The sequence below is a fragment of the Protomyctophum bolini genome (genome assembly GCF_963924005.1).
Source record: "Protomyctophum bolini genome assembly, chromosome: 24".
Classification (NCBI taxonomy): Eukaryota; Metazoa; Chordata; class Actinopteri; order Myctophiformes; family Myctophidae; genus Protomyctophum; species Protomyctophum bolini.
This window is the reverse complement of record NC_137885.1, coordinates 5,682,474-5,696,660: the sequence shown is the minus strand read 5'-3', so window position 1 is coordinate 5,696,660 and position 14,187 is coordinate 5,682,474. Positions and strand designations below refer to the sequence as shown.

At 43.5% G+C, this 14,187-nt stretch overlaps 1 pseudogene across 1 annotated transcript in view; it reads left to right on the top strand.

Moving 5' to 3' along the window:
• The window catches only part of LOC308311702 (sorting nexin-14-like), a 28,503-nt pseudogene extending 15,542 nt beyond the window's left edge, over positions 1 to 12,961 (top strand). The window contains exons 16-26 of the transcript XR_013966269.1: positions 1,146 to 1,341; positions 2,905 to 2,988; positions 3,234 to 3,334; positions 4,238 to 4,346; positions 6,890 to 6,930; positions 7,623 to 7,742; positions 8,157 to 8,280; positions 9,096 to 9,260; positions 11,928 to 12,023; positions 12,593 to 12,684; positions 12,836 to 12,961. The product of XR_013966269.1 is annotated as a sorting nexin-14-like (transcript). The remainder of the gene's footprint in view (positions 1 to 1,145; positions 1,342 to 2,904; positions 2,989 to 3,233; positions 3,335 to 4,237; positions 4,347 to 6,889; positions 6,931 to 7,622; positions 7,743 to 8,156; positions 8,281 to 9,095; positions 9,261 to 11,927; positions 12,024 to 12,592; positions 12,685 to 12,835) is intronic.
• Positions 12,962 to 14,187: the final 1,226 nt, after the last annotated feature.

The window sequence follows — 14,187 nt, the reverse complement described above, 5'->3', positions numbered from 1 at the left end:
GTCATCCTCCTCCTCTGGGCTGGTGGAGGAGGAGGAGGAGGAGGTGGAGGAGGAGGAGGAGGACAATATGGTAAGACTGGCCTAGACAGGGACCATGCTGTCATCCTCCTCCTCTGGGCTGGTGGAGGAGGAGGAGGAGGAGGTGGAGGAGGAGGAGGACAATATGGTAAGACTGGCCTAGACAGGGACCATGCTGTCATCCTCCTCCTCTGGGCTGGTGGAGGAGGAGGAGGAGGTGGAGGAGGAGGAGCAGGAGGAGGAGGAGGACGATATGGTAAGACTGGCCTAGACAGGGACCATGCTGCCCTCCTCCTCCTCCTCTGGGCTGGTGGAGGAGGAGGAAAATATATCACCGAATAGTGTATGAAATTAATTAATTCAAAATGTTTTATGGACCCATAATACAGATATTTTTTTAAGTTAAAGTTTTGCCATAACCATTTATTTTGCCATGAATCAGGTATAGCTTTAAGGTACGGCCATGACGGAAATGGTAGGAAAAAAATAATATTATTCATATTCGGGAATTCGGTTTTCGGGCCAAGAATTTCCTTTTCGGTGCATCCCTACTTTTTTTTCTGGTTTTCTTCTTCGTTCGGTATACACACCTGTATTATACCGACGTACCGTACCGTACCGTACACATGTTCATACTTCATACCAAAATGGTTTGGTATGAAGTATGAACATGTGCACCGTTACAGTCCTATAGTAATCTGAGTTCCCAGAAGTTTTATTTTTCGCCACTATAGGCGGGCGAGAAAAAAGGAACGTATCCCTGTGAGGGAAGTATACGTTGCGCTCAGAATCTGAACGGACACTCCCCTTTCCGGTCTGAAGCACTGTGCATACCATACCATGAAAATAGTCCGAAGGGAATCCAATTCCAAATTGAATTGTAGTAGGCCACCACCGCTCAAGGAGCAATTGTTTCCCTTCCGTCTTATTTAGATGTATAGCGCCCACTCCATGTGGAACCCGCCCCTGTCTTTTGATTCGCATTTCATTTGAAACGCAACGCACTGGGCCACGCCCCTGCTGCACAGGATCTGAGGCCAATTTTACTAGACTACAGTCCTAGTAACTATGACTCTCTCTCACTCTCACACACACACACGCGCACACCCCTCTCCCTCCCGCCCAAGGCAGAAGAGGCCATGATGGTCCTGGAGGAGGATGACGTTCCCGGTGACCTCGTCACCACCGCTCCTCGTGACCTGTCCGCCTGGAGCGTCACCATCCCCTGCGTCTGTGACGACGACGACGACGGCGTCGACGCCAAGAGCGAGCCGGTTCCCGTGTTCTGTCTCATCGTGGAGCGCAACGACCGCAAAGCAGCAGCAGGTCAGGGCCTGAGTTTACACTGATGGTTTCTCAGTCTGGCCCTCATGAGGCTCCGTTACAACCGACCCCTTTTGTTTTAGCTGAAAGTACACATCGTGTTGGTCAAAGTAACAACGAGCAGTTCAACGTTTCAATCATTGGTCGATGAGTAAAAGGGGTGGGGCAAAGTTAGGCTAAGAGGGGGTATATGTGCGTGACATCATCAAACCCGGAAGTTATGCAGGAAGGCCTACTGAGTTAACCTGACTTTGCCAGCTGGGGGCGGTATTGGGTAACCATGTTCCCCAACACCACATCCATCTGGAATCTCGCAGGGAGTTGAGCTAACGCCGAACCGCTCCGTACCGAACCAATCAGCGTGAGCTAAGGGCGGGATATGTGCGAAACCGGATGTGAAGCTATACAGACACGTCAATATGATTGGTTGTGTTTGCACGCCCACACGGTGATAGACAGACGGTCCCATCCAATCATCTACCAAGTATCTTGAAAAAAAGGAACAGCCCTGTCATCGAATTTGCTTCCGCGATCCCAGATCCCAATAAGCTGTGAAACAAACATGTGTAGCAAGCTTCTTGGATCTGGCAGCGTCAGGTTACTACTGAGTGGCAAAAAACTACTTTATGATGGCCTTGACAGCCCATAGATCCACACAGAAAAGTCCTATCTGATTGCATTAAACAATGTTAAACTCACTTTGCATGTTGCTTTGCCACTCACTTTAAGCATGCACACATACCCTCTATAGAAACCACACAGAGGACAGGATTAAAGGTAGAGTAAGTGATTTCACTTAATTCAAATATCACTTATTTTTTTGTTTTGTTGTGATAATCCTCTCTACTATAGAGTGTGCTGACCATATAAGGAGTTCCTCCCTGTCCCCAGTTAACCCCTGGGGGTCAAAAAACCTTAGGTTTTGTTTTTGACTCTCTATCCTGATTGGACGAAGGCTTAGGTCCCACAGCCAAAAACGAAACCTAAGGTTTTTTGAGTGAAATCACTTACACTACCTTTAAGCAACACCAATAGGCGCAAGACAGACATCATCATCATCATCAGTTTTCAAACCGCGGTGGAGGAGATCATGGATTTCACAATGCCACACCAGACTTTCTGGTTCATGCCATCCCTTACAGTTCCTGCTTACTGATGCCTCATGTGTCCCTATAGCGATGACATCAGGGAACGACAGTTTTCTAGGCAGGATTCCAGAGAAGAAGGGAAGATATAACCTCATTGGGAGGGACACGACAAAGAAAAAAGGTGGCCATGTTGAAATGGAATGGACCATATGGACAGCACACTGTCACTCTATGCTTCAATTAGTGAATGAATCAGCACCACCGCTAATCGACAGCCACAGGCCATGTGCGCGGAGGCCAAAATACCCACGGCAGCCATGCGTCTGTATGTTTGTAGCTAAGCCACGCAAAAGGGATAGAATGCATACGGATGTGTTGCCATTTAGCATTTTGTTCTAAACACACTTTTTGTTTTAAATCACATAGAATACATGGAACTTTGTCTGATATGTCTGCTCTGTGCTTGTGTGCGCAGTGGGGCGTAAGGCTGAGAACTGGTGTGTGTACAGAAGATACACAGAGTTCTATGTCCTTGAATCCAAGCTCACTGAGTTCCATGGTATGTAGTTTTGCAAACATATTACTTCCATAATGTTTTATGGTAATTCATTATACACTTCCAACAAATGTAACTATTCCATAAATGAAGGCTGGGGAAAAAAAACACTTTCTTTCCCAGAACTCGGACACTATTCCCATGATGACCATAGCAAGCCCAGCACTTCTATAGCATGTACTATATATTTTAGTGTACTACACTGTATACACAGTCTTCTGTGTAAAATTGTTATACACTCTTCATAGGGCCTTTCCCAGATGCACAGTTGCCGTCCAAGAGAATCATCGGGCCGAAGAATTATGAGTTCCTATCATCGAAACGGGAGGAGTTCCAGGAGTACTTGCAGGTGGGAGTCTAAAACCCTTTTATTCTGGATCTGACAGGCATGCTGCAGGCAGGCATGCTGCAGGCAGGCAGGGAGGCATGCTGCAGACAGGCATGCTGTAGACAAGCATGCTGCAGACAAGCATGCTCCAGACAGGCATGCTGCAGACAGGCATGCTGCAGACAGGCATGCTGTAGACAAGCATGCTGCAGACAAGCATGCTCCAGACAGGCATGCTGCAGACAGGCATGCTGCAGGCAGGCATGCTGCAGGCAGGCATGCTCCAGGCAGGCATGCTCCAGACAGGCATGCTGCAGGCAGGCATGCTGCAGACAGGCATGCTGCAGGCAGGCATGCTAGGCAGGCATGCTGCAGGCAGGCATGCTGCAGGCAGGCATGCTAGGCAGGCATGCTGCAGGCACGCATGCTGCAGACAGGCATGCTGCAGGCAGGCATGCTGCAGGCAGGCATGCTAGGCAGGCATGCTGCAGACAGGCATGCTGCAGACAGGCATGCTGCAGGCAGGCATGCTGCAGACAGGCATGCTGCAGGCAGGCATGCTGCAGGCAGGCATGCTGCAGGCACATATAGGTCTGTAAATGAATAAATTAGATGAAACCATTTTCTGTGCATCTACTGTGCAGGGAAGTGAACGCAATTTAAAACCGGCATACATGATTCCATCTGTATTTAAATTGTACCCATCATTTATTTATTTTTAATACAATTACTTGTTCCATAATCTGGGAATACAGTTTTAGTTGCCTGTGCCTTTGAAAACATCAAAGTAACTAGTAGTATACATGAATATATATATATATATATATATATATATATATATATATATATATATATATATATATATACACACACTCCAGATCAGTCAACAAACAATATAAATAGCCGTGTGGGTTCTTCTTGCAGAACCTTCTGCAGCACCCAGAGCTGAGCAACAGCCAGCTTCTCGCTGACTTCCTTTCCCCACATATGGAATCTCAGTTCCGGACCAAGAGGTTACCTGATGTCAACCTTGGTAGGTTATGGGGCTGCCTGGTGTTGCCTAATGGGACAAACACTACTTCTCCCAGTAGTGTTTGCTTTCTGATAACCTTGACTTAACCCATTTAGGCCTGACCTCAACATTTAAAAAAAAAATCTTCTAAATCCTCCAGTTTTCTGAAATAAATATTGTCATAGCGCACCACTCGGTGGCGCGCTATGAGCTTGTAGATCTGATATTTTTCAATAGCCAGTGATGGGCAAGCTACTTGGAAAATGTAGTAAGCTACACTACCAGTTACTCTCTATTAAATATAGCTCAACTACAACAAAGCTATCCCCAGATAATTATAGCAAGCTACACTATAAGCTACATGGCAAAAGTAGCTAGCTACATGGACACTACTTTTTTTTTAAATATTTTTTATCAACTTCATGATCAAGTTTCCACCGAACAAATAGCCTAATAGGCAGGCAAAAATGCTGAGTTTGGTTGTTTATTAAAAAACAAACTGGAAACAAGCCCTCTGTCTGGCTTTTGGTGTCAACTTTTTCACATTTACTTGTATTAATGTACCTTGCGGTGTGGCTGATTCATGTGTTCAGTGTTGGGAAAGTTCTTTTTTTTATTAACTATAGTTCAGTTCACAGTAAAAAAAAATTAAAGGAACTAATTCAGTTCATAATTCAACATTTTGAACTAAAGTTCATGGTTCCAAAAAATGAACGATTTTAGTTATTTTTTGTTCTTTTTTAAAATTATTATTATTGCCACAGCCTAGCCATTTGCGCACCAGCTGAGAGACAGGGATTTAGACTAGAGCAGTGGTTCCCAAAGTGGGGTCTGGGGACCCCCAGGGGTACCTGAGAGAGTTCCAGGGGGGACCCATCTATTTTGTTCATGTTCATAAAGTGCTAAAGTGTTTAAAGCAGTGGTTCCCAAACTTTTTCATGTCAAGGACCCCCAAATTGACACTACATAGCCTGTGGACCCCCATTTGAAAAGATATGCCAGGGACCCCCATAAGAGAAGACGTACACATTTAGACGTCTACATTTAGACGTCTGTATACATTTAGACGTCTGTATACATTTAGACGTATACATTTAGACGTATACATTTAGACAGTGTCCCCCCGAGTGCCTCCCCAGTGTGCCCTTGAGTGCCTCCCCAGTGTCTACCCAGTGCCTCCTCAGTGCCTGCCCAGTGTCCCCCAGTGTCCCCCCAGTGTCTCCAATAGCAATACAAGAGCAATAATACAAATTCATCTTAATGTATTAATCTAATTAATTAATTAATTAATCAAAATTGCGGCCTGTGCCCAGCACCATGCCAAAGCTTTTTCCTGCAGGAAACACTGCTTGTGGTTGTAAATATATTGTTATCCGTGTTGCGAGGATGAGGGGGTACCTGGAAAAATATCTACCCCAAAAGGGGTACCTGGTCCAAAAAAGTTTGGGAACACCTGGACTAGAGAATGCGGGTGGCCTGTTTGTTTGTGTCAGACTCTTCTTATCTAAACCAACCAATCATGGATTTCTTTCCAGGGATTTTTTCCCCCCACAAAACTTTATTTAACAGTAAATTTGTAACTTTGTAGCTTTTGTTGAAAGCTACGTCACTACTTGGGTCTAAAAATAGCTACACTACAAAAAACGCTACTTGGTTCAAAAGGAGTGAAGCTACCATCAAGCTACTGATAAATGTAGTAAGCTATGTAGCTTCGCTACTTGTAGCTAGCTACTGCCCAACACTGTCAATAGCCAAAGTATAACAGAATGCTTGAAACACCAAAAGGGGTTATTCACTGAAGCCCTTTTATATTCATCATACAATGAAGAGCTTAAATAGATCCACAAGCTCACAACGCACTGCAACGTGTTACGTTTTGTGCTTGTGGATCGGCTCGCACTTTTTTACTTTTTTTTTAAATTATTTTCTTTGACTGTTTTTGTTGAAAGTTGAAAGTGGTTAACGGTGCAGAAAAAAATACGCCAAACAATGAAACACAAAACTGTGCCAAATGAAGGATTGCTGAAATCTTTTTTTTTTTTTTAACTTAAAATTTTATTGTTTTACAAGACAGAAAAAACAAACTTACAATACATATAACATCACAGACGTACAAAAAATAAAAAACAGAAAAATAAAAAATACAACAAGCATCGACATTGCGTTTATAAAAAGTTACTTTATCTTTTCAGGCATTCCCAATTGTCTCTCATTCCCCTATACCCTTAAATATTGTCCATTTATACCATTTGTCCTCCATCTTTTCTTCTTGTAGCCTCAGACTGTGTGTTAGTTTTTCCATAAAATGAATCTCCTGAATCAAGTCCTCCCACTGTTCCTGTGTTGGAGGTTCCATCTGTCCCCATTTTCTTGTGATAGCTTTTTTTGCTGCCGCCAATAAAATGTTTATCAAATATCTATCCTCTCCTCGTATCTGACCCCCCATCAGGTTTCCTAAATACAAAACATCACACTTCATAGGCACCTCGTATCCCAATATCTTTTGTATCTGCTCATGTATGGATTGCTGAAATCTTTATCTCTCGATAAACGTTGTTTCACAGGGAAAATCTTTAAGGCTGTGCCCAGCAAACTGATAATAGAGGTGAGTAAAGCATTCTTAATGAGTGTGAGTATGTGCTGCTCGTGTGTGCTGCATGTGTGCGTAATGTGCGATTGTGCGTGCGTGTCCAACCGCTGATGTGCTGGTTACATTGTATTACACTCTACCACACAGATTGGTTAAAATAATGTTTTATTCATTACAATAGCTTTAATCACATCAAACCCATTCCTGCATGTCACCGTGCTACTAACAGTCCCTATAACGTGCACAATTCCACAATCTCCAAATGCTATATAAGAGTCTGGAACTATACACCTCCCGGATTCCGAGTGACGAAGCTACCATTTCCGTTCACGAAAATATATTTTTTACATTACATTTTATTTTATTTCGATTTCTGCTAAGCAGCAAGCTATATATTCTTATAGATGATTTATATTTATACTGCGATACATTTGCACGACCGTAAAGACGAAATTTAGGGAGGAGGCTCCCCACTTTATCGCGTACTCATGATAGTTCTCCAGACTGTAAGTGTATGATGGAAGCGTTTGAAAATTGTGGGAGACAACCGTCTGGCAACGCGAGACTAGCTACAGGCTATACTGTATAACCAGGTGGTTGCCTCTGACAACTATCCACCCCCTTGAGCATAGCATTTTGTATAGAAAATGGAACTCAAATCGTATAACATAGACTGATACTCTGCTCTGTTCCCCCCCCCCTCCTAGAAAGGACAGCATCTGGAGCCTTTTATTAAGTCCTTCCGCAATTCCTGCAAATCTCCCAAACCCAAACCGAACAGTCCTGAACTCACCATCCTGAGCCCCACCTCAGGAATTGACAAAAGGGTTAGTAATCATCAGATCATTGTTTAATATGTTAAAGATGGAGTGCTGTGATTTTTTCCCCCACTCAAACATGATCGTCAGGTACTATACGATTATACTAGGAGAAAGGTTTTTCTTTTTCAAAAAAGTGTACAGAAAGTGTTTACATTATGTTTTGTGTGTGGCCACACCCACTTAGTTCACTAAGTATACCTGGTTTGCCTGGTTGGTGTTGACAGAAACCAAAAATACACAGGGAAGACATATTTTAATATTATAACCACACCTGGGGGTCTATTAGAGTAATGTTTGTTAACTCATAGACGCATAAAACGAAAAGAAAAAAAGTACAAACATCACAGCACTCTGCTGTTAATCGCACGACGGAGTAGAAATTGGGCCTTTTTTTTACAGAGTTGTTTTCCCTCTGATCAGCTGTTCAATGAGCTCTTCAAAAACAATGGCAACTTGTCAGAGATGGCCGAGAAGAGACACAATCAGAACTGCTTCATGGAAATGATCACGGTTGAGGGCGTTTATGACTCCTTAATGCATATCGGTAAGTGGGGTCTTTGTTTGAATCTGCATATATCGATAGACAAGAGAAGCGAATAATTAGGCGCATGGTTGCCAACTGTAAAATATCAAGTACAACTTTGGACCATCAGCTTTCTCAAACAAAATTTTAATTAAAAAATATAATAAAAACAAAATAAACATTATACTACCAGAAATCAAATGAATTCCAAATATGAAATGTTTTGTAACGATGTGTGTGTATGTATGTATGTATGTATATATATGTACGTGTAGACGGACGACGACAACACATCTTGCCTGCCCAAAATGTAACGCCACTGGTTTCATAATGCCCCAGATATGGCAAATAGTCCTTTGATCACATTCTGACTATACCACCCATGTTCAACAGACTGCTTCTCTCTCACTGACCACATGCACACCGCGGCCATCTTGCCATATAAGTTAATGGCAGGGTGGTGACTAGATGCAACTTAGTTCCCACTAGCCCGTTCATCCAAACGGAACAGTCCTATCTGAACTCGCCAACATTGCACGCTGTACGGAAAGCTTGAATTACTGTATCCTCTTTCTATCTGCAAAGTGTTAGAGCTACTTTCTCTCCTTGCAGGTGATTATTTTTCTACGCGTCGGAGTTTGGGAGTGCTCGTTGGATATATCACTCAACGGCCCTGCCTATACCACCCGTTTTGAATTTGCACATAACGCAGGAGGCGGCAGGACGTTGCTTTGCTGAAAAGCGAGCACCTTCAAACTCTGACGGCAAGACGGCCTCGGTCTGCAAAAGGTCGATTGTGTCTTTCTGATCCGTCTGTTGTTCAATTTCCATCGCAGGCCGCGTGGTGTTCCACATCCCTGATTGGCTGCACCACCTGCTAATGGGCGGGAGGATCCTGTTCAAGAACACGCTTGAGGCCTACACGGACTACTGCCTCCAGGCCAAACTGGACCGAGTGGCCCAGGAGTACCGCCTGGTGTCGCTCATCACCCTCCTACGAGGTTAGGGTTAGGGCCGATTCATACTCCTATTTTACCAGCTGTTTCGGCGCTGTAGTGCCGAAATGATTTTGGCTCGTCAGACATTTTCAGTAGCGCCGAAGAGACGACTGTAGGGCGGTACCCGCCCCCGCCCCCCCGAACCTCAAATTACGTCACATTGTAGGCTCATCTGTGAAGAGAAAAGCCTGGTCACAACCTAACGCAGAGAGTCAAGAGACGCTATCAGCGGAAGTGTCGGTCCGGAACATCCGACAAATTAATTTCCCCCCCGGATACGACATTATTTCGACCAATCGCAAAACACTTGTTTCATTCACAGAGAATGTAAACTGATTTGTAAAGCATCAACGTCATTTCTTTGAGCGGTAGTTTCCGCCAAAATCCTGCAACTTCCGCCCAAAACAAATGATAGCCTCTACACTGTAGAGGCTATCATTTGTTTTGGGCGGAAGTTGCAGGATTTTGGCGGGGTGCCCAAAAGGTAGATCGTGATCTACCAGTAGATCACACAGGCTGTGCAGGTAGATCACATGATGCCACTAAAAATATATAATTTTAATTTAAAATAGGCATCTGCCACTTGAATTAAGGCGACTTGACTTTTGACATCAAAAAGTGCCTGTCAGCTCAAAGCCACAATGCAATATCTTCTATGTTGCGCACAAACCTCAGTAGCATTACAAAGTTATATACAGTATAGGCCTACTAAAAAAACAACCAATTCCATTTCCACCCTTCTATTATACTGTATGTGACCACTATTCTAGGCTACTTTAGAAAAAAAAACTATTTTCAGCAAGTTGGCAATTCTTTGGGTGGGTAGATCTCGTTTAGCTGGGCATTTTGAAGGTAGCTCTCAAGTCAAAAAAGTGTGGGCGCCCCTGCTCTACAGCTTATAGGTCTTGCCCAGCGTGCCTTCGAGGTGCCGTTGCGGTAACCACAAGATTTACTTAAGTACAAATCTGTGTGGAGTTTGCATGTTCTCCCCGTGTCCCCTAGGGTAGATACCCTCACAAAAACATGCCGTAATCCTGGTCTCTAAAACTACCTCCCCCTGGCCAGCCGGGGCGCCTGATGGAGGGGAAAGGAACTGGTCGGAATAACGTGTCCCTTCCACGCGCTACGTCCGGCCGGGGAAATTCCCCTCTTGTCAGGTGAAAAGAAGCAGCTTGGACTCCTCATGCATAGAAGGAGGCATGAGGTCAGTCCGCTGTCCCCCCAGGTTGGCAGAGGAAGTGTAGCGCCCAGGATTACATTAGATAATTGGCACTGGGTGAAAAGAAAACTGGGTTACAAAAATCGTGGGATATAAACATTTTAATTAAAAAAAAAATCCAATTATATATCTGCAGTGGTGGAAAAAGTACTCAAATGTTTTACTTAAAGGTGATATAGGCAGGTTTTCAGCCAAAAATCAAAATATTTATCTATCTATATTTGTGGCCTTATTCCCTCTATCTTCCCCTATATTTTGATGCTGAGCTGCTGCCCTGTAGACATACACTCTCCCTTTGTCTCCCTCTATGTGTTTGTATCTGTTTATATCCACTGTTGTTTATGTGTCGGGACGTCAGGAAGTGTGTTGGGAGGAGGGTCTGTGTGGGGGGTGACGCGGAGTCTTAGCCAATCACAGCGCGAGGGTGTGACTGTGTGTTCGACCCAGCAGTATTATAATGAAAACGCAATGCGATTTCATTGCAAGTATAATATTATCCCTATATCTTAGTTTCACCATTGTTCATGTGAAATAGTATGTTTATGATGTAATATGTAAGCCTGTTGAAATTATGAGAATCGCTATGTATAACGCATGGTTGGGTGGTCCGGCCGGCTTGAAGCTTGCATTCAACCCGTGCTCGCCAACGGTGACAAGCCGTCGCTGATCATAGCGATTTTTCTTCATTGCAATGAATAACCGTGGACAAAGTAGTTCACATGAACGATGCTGTAGTGGCTGGGGCATTTGAGGGGCAATATGTTTTATATGCACGATTACAAATGAAAGATAATTGAATTGAGAGCCAGTGAGTCTGCTCCACTACTTCCTACTTCCTCATTTGCGGGACTCGTCGTGTCAGTCTTGTGATATTGTGATTACGCTACAGTTACCCTTAAAAAAACATGTCAACTCAATGTCATTGTTGTAACTATGATATCGATAGAAATTCATAATTTTTTAATGTCATATTTAGCCATACGAGCGCAATATCCATAGCGTCCCTCCCAGCAGCAACAACAACCCCATAGCCCGAAGTGACCTGGCTCAGCCAATAGAATGACGGGGGGAGGGGGGTGGAGCTAGATTTTAATTTGTTTGGAAACACTCGATCAATTCTGTGTACAAACACTGGAAACTTGTCTACAATACCTTTAAGTAAAAGTAGCAATACTGCAATACAGAAATACGTACTTCATTTCAAGTAAAAGTCTGTTAATCAAATTCTACTTGGGTAAAAGTACTGAATTACTGGTGTCAAAATGTACTAAAAGTGCCAAAAGTAAAAGTACTCATTACGCTGACTGTCCCATTCATCAAGTTCAAAATGTATACAAAATATGTTTTATTCTTTGCTCGCCCTGCGGAATGCAGTGTGGCTGCTGAGTCTTTGTAGTCCAAATGCCGGAGCTATACTTTGATCTCTTCTCATGTATTCTTTGCTCAACCAGATGCTGTGTTCAGAGAAAACAGTCAACCAAGGTCAACTGCGGACATACAAAAGAGGGCGAAAAGGACATTTGAGGAGATGCTAAGTTATATTCCAGGTATTCGTTCAGTTGTTGTTTTTTTTTATAGTTCTAATATTTCTAGGATGTCATGAATGCCTGTACTAGACATGTGACATTTTTTAAACAAACCTCATAAAACACTCTGTCCCGCTAAACTTGGACTCAAATAGATTTCCGCTAACTTACATTGCCAGTTTAATCTTTCAATTGAACATTAATAAAGCTGCTGTGTAAGTGATATTGTTTTGTAATATAATACTGTATGTAATAATGTAATAGAGCGTCACAGTCCCTCCCCCTTTCAGAACGACGAGTGGCCCAGGAAATGAAATGCAATGCATTTCTCCCATAGGATTTTCTTTAAGTATTTATTAAAAATTTTAAATATTAATATTGTGTTCATTGTCATGATTTGTCACGATCCGAGTTGGCTTTGTCCGCGGCGTAACCGTCTTTAAATAAACACTTGAAGAAAGTCCTATGGGAGAAATGCATTGCTTTTCATTTCCTGGGCCACTTGTCGTTCTGAAAGGGGGAGGGACTGCGACGCTCTATTGTGTAAGATAATTATGGTATACTTAATCACTTAATTTGTTTTTCCTCAGATCTCCTAGAAAAGTGTATCGGAGAAGAAGCCAAGTATGAAGGAGTACGCTTGCTCTTTGATGGACTACAACAGCCAGTTCTTAACAAACAGGTACCCTGATACGCACGCACAGCAAACAAACTATATTTTGTTGAGTTTTGAAATATACTGGTAGATCCACAGATACAGCAATACAATTTAACAATGTCTTCTTAGATGGCTTTTCATCCTCATATAACCCTATATATATATATTTCATCAGCTGACTTATGTGCTGTTGGACATCGTCATTCAAGAACTCTTTCCAGAATTAAACAAGGTAAAATGATGATATACTAGACCTGGGCAGCTGCACTATACGTGGATGACGAGCTTCCAGCTACAATGAATCGGGAAGAGATACGATGGACAGAGAACAGCCTTCGCCCACCACTAGGGCATGGGGAGCGCCGTCTTCACCAGCCTTAGGAACACTCACACTGCCACAGATGGGCCGCTACCAAAGTGTGTGTATGAACCTTCGAAAGAGAGCGAGAGAGGTCACACTCTTTCTGTCTTTCACCACCACCCAACTGTATAGCCATCAGCATTCACTGCTGCTCACCCCCTCCACCTTCTGAAATCATCACTAGTGTAGCGTCTCCTAGGCGTAGGGCGTTCATGTAACACGTGGGTCATGTGCTGCAACTACTGTCCTTCATAACTCGGAGCTGGTTTTGCTCACAAACCAATCAAGGTGTCCATTTTAGTAACCTCTTTTCTTCGTTCTAAATGTATCCTTTATTTCCACACCTACAAGGCACTGAACAATATGCCCCCCCTACCTTTTGACTTCCTCAAACGTCATGTCCCCTCCCGCCCTCTCAGGTCTAGTGGCGCCAGCCTCCTTGAGGTCCCCAGGACGAAGTACTGTACCCGGGAACGACAGGAGCTTTGCTTTTTGCTGGCCCCCAGCCCTGCGGAATACACTCCCCAACCCTGCGGAATGTACTCGCCAACACTCTCAGAGAAGCCCCCCACCCTCCAAATATTCAAAACCACTCTCAAAACCCACCCCTTCAATTGAGTACGAAAACAGCTATATATATATAGCTGTTTCAGAAAACAGTCATACCATTTTAACACTTTAACCATAATTTTAAAAGTCGTTCAGATCTACAAGCTCACGAGCTTGCAGATTTGCTATTTTTGAAAAATCGTGAAAATGTGGCCCAAACACAGTGAACGTTTTAACTAAAATCTGTGAGGATTTAGGATGGAATCAGTTCTCAAGTTTAATTTCTTATAAACACCAAGTCTATTCTGTGTGGAGTTAGTTATGTAAGCCCGGTAATGTTGCAATAACAGTTACACAGCAATAAACAGAACACACAATCGAGATTCACCTTTTGAGCAAGAAATCGTGCAGCATACATTCAAGAGTCCATTTGGAAACCCCTATAGCGGTGGGTTTGAACCCTTTTCATGCCAAAGTTATTCAGCATTTGAGCCACGGACCACCGTTTGATGAGCTGCCTGCCGTGCCTGTCCGTTTCCTTCCTTTATGAAGCCTGACTGGTGGTGGCCGCCAGCAGAAGTTCCAGAATGCACCCTGTCCAACGTCTCCGGCTCTCA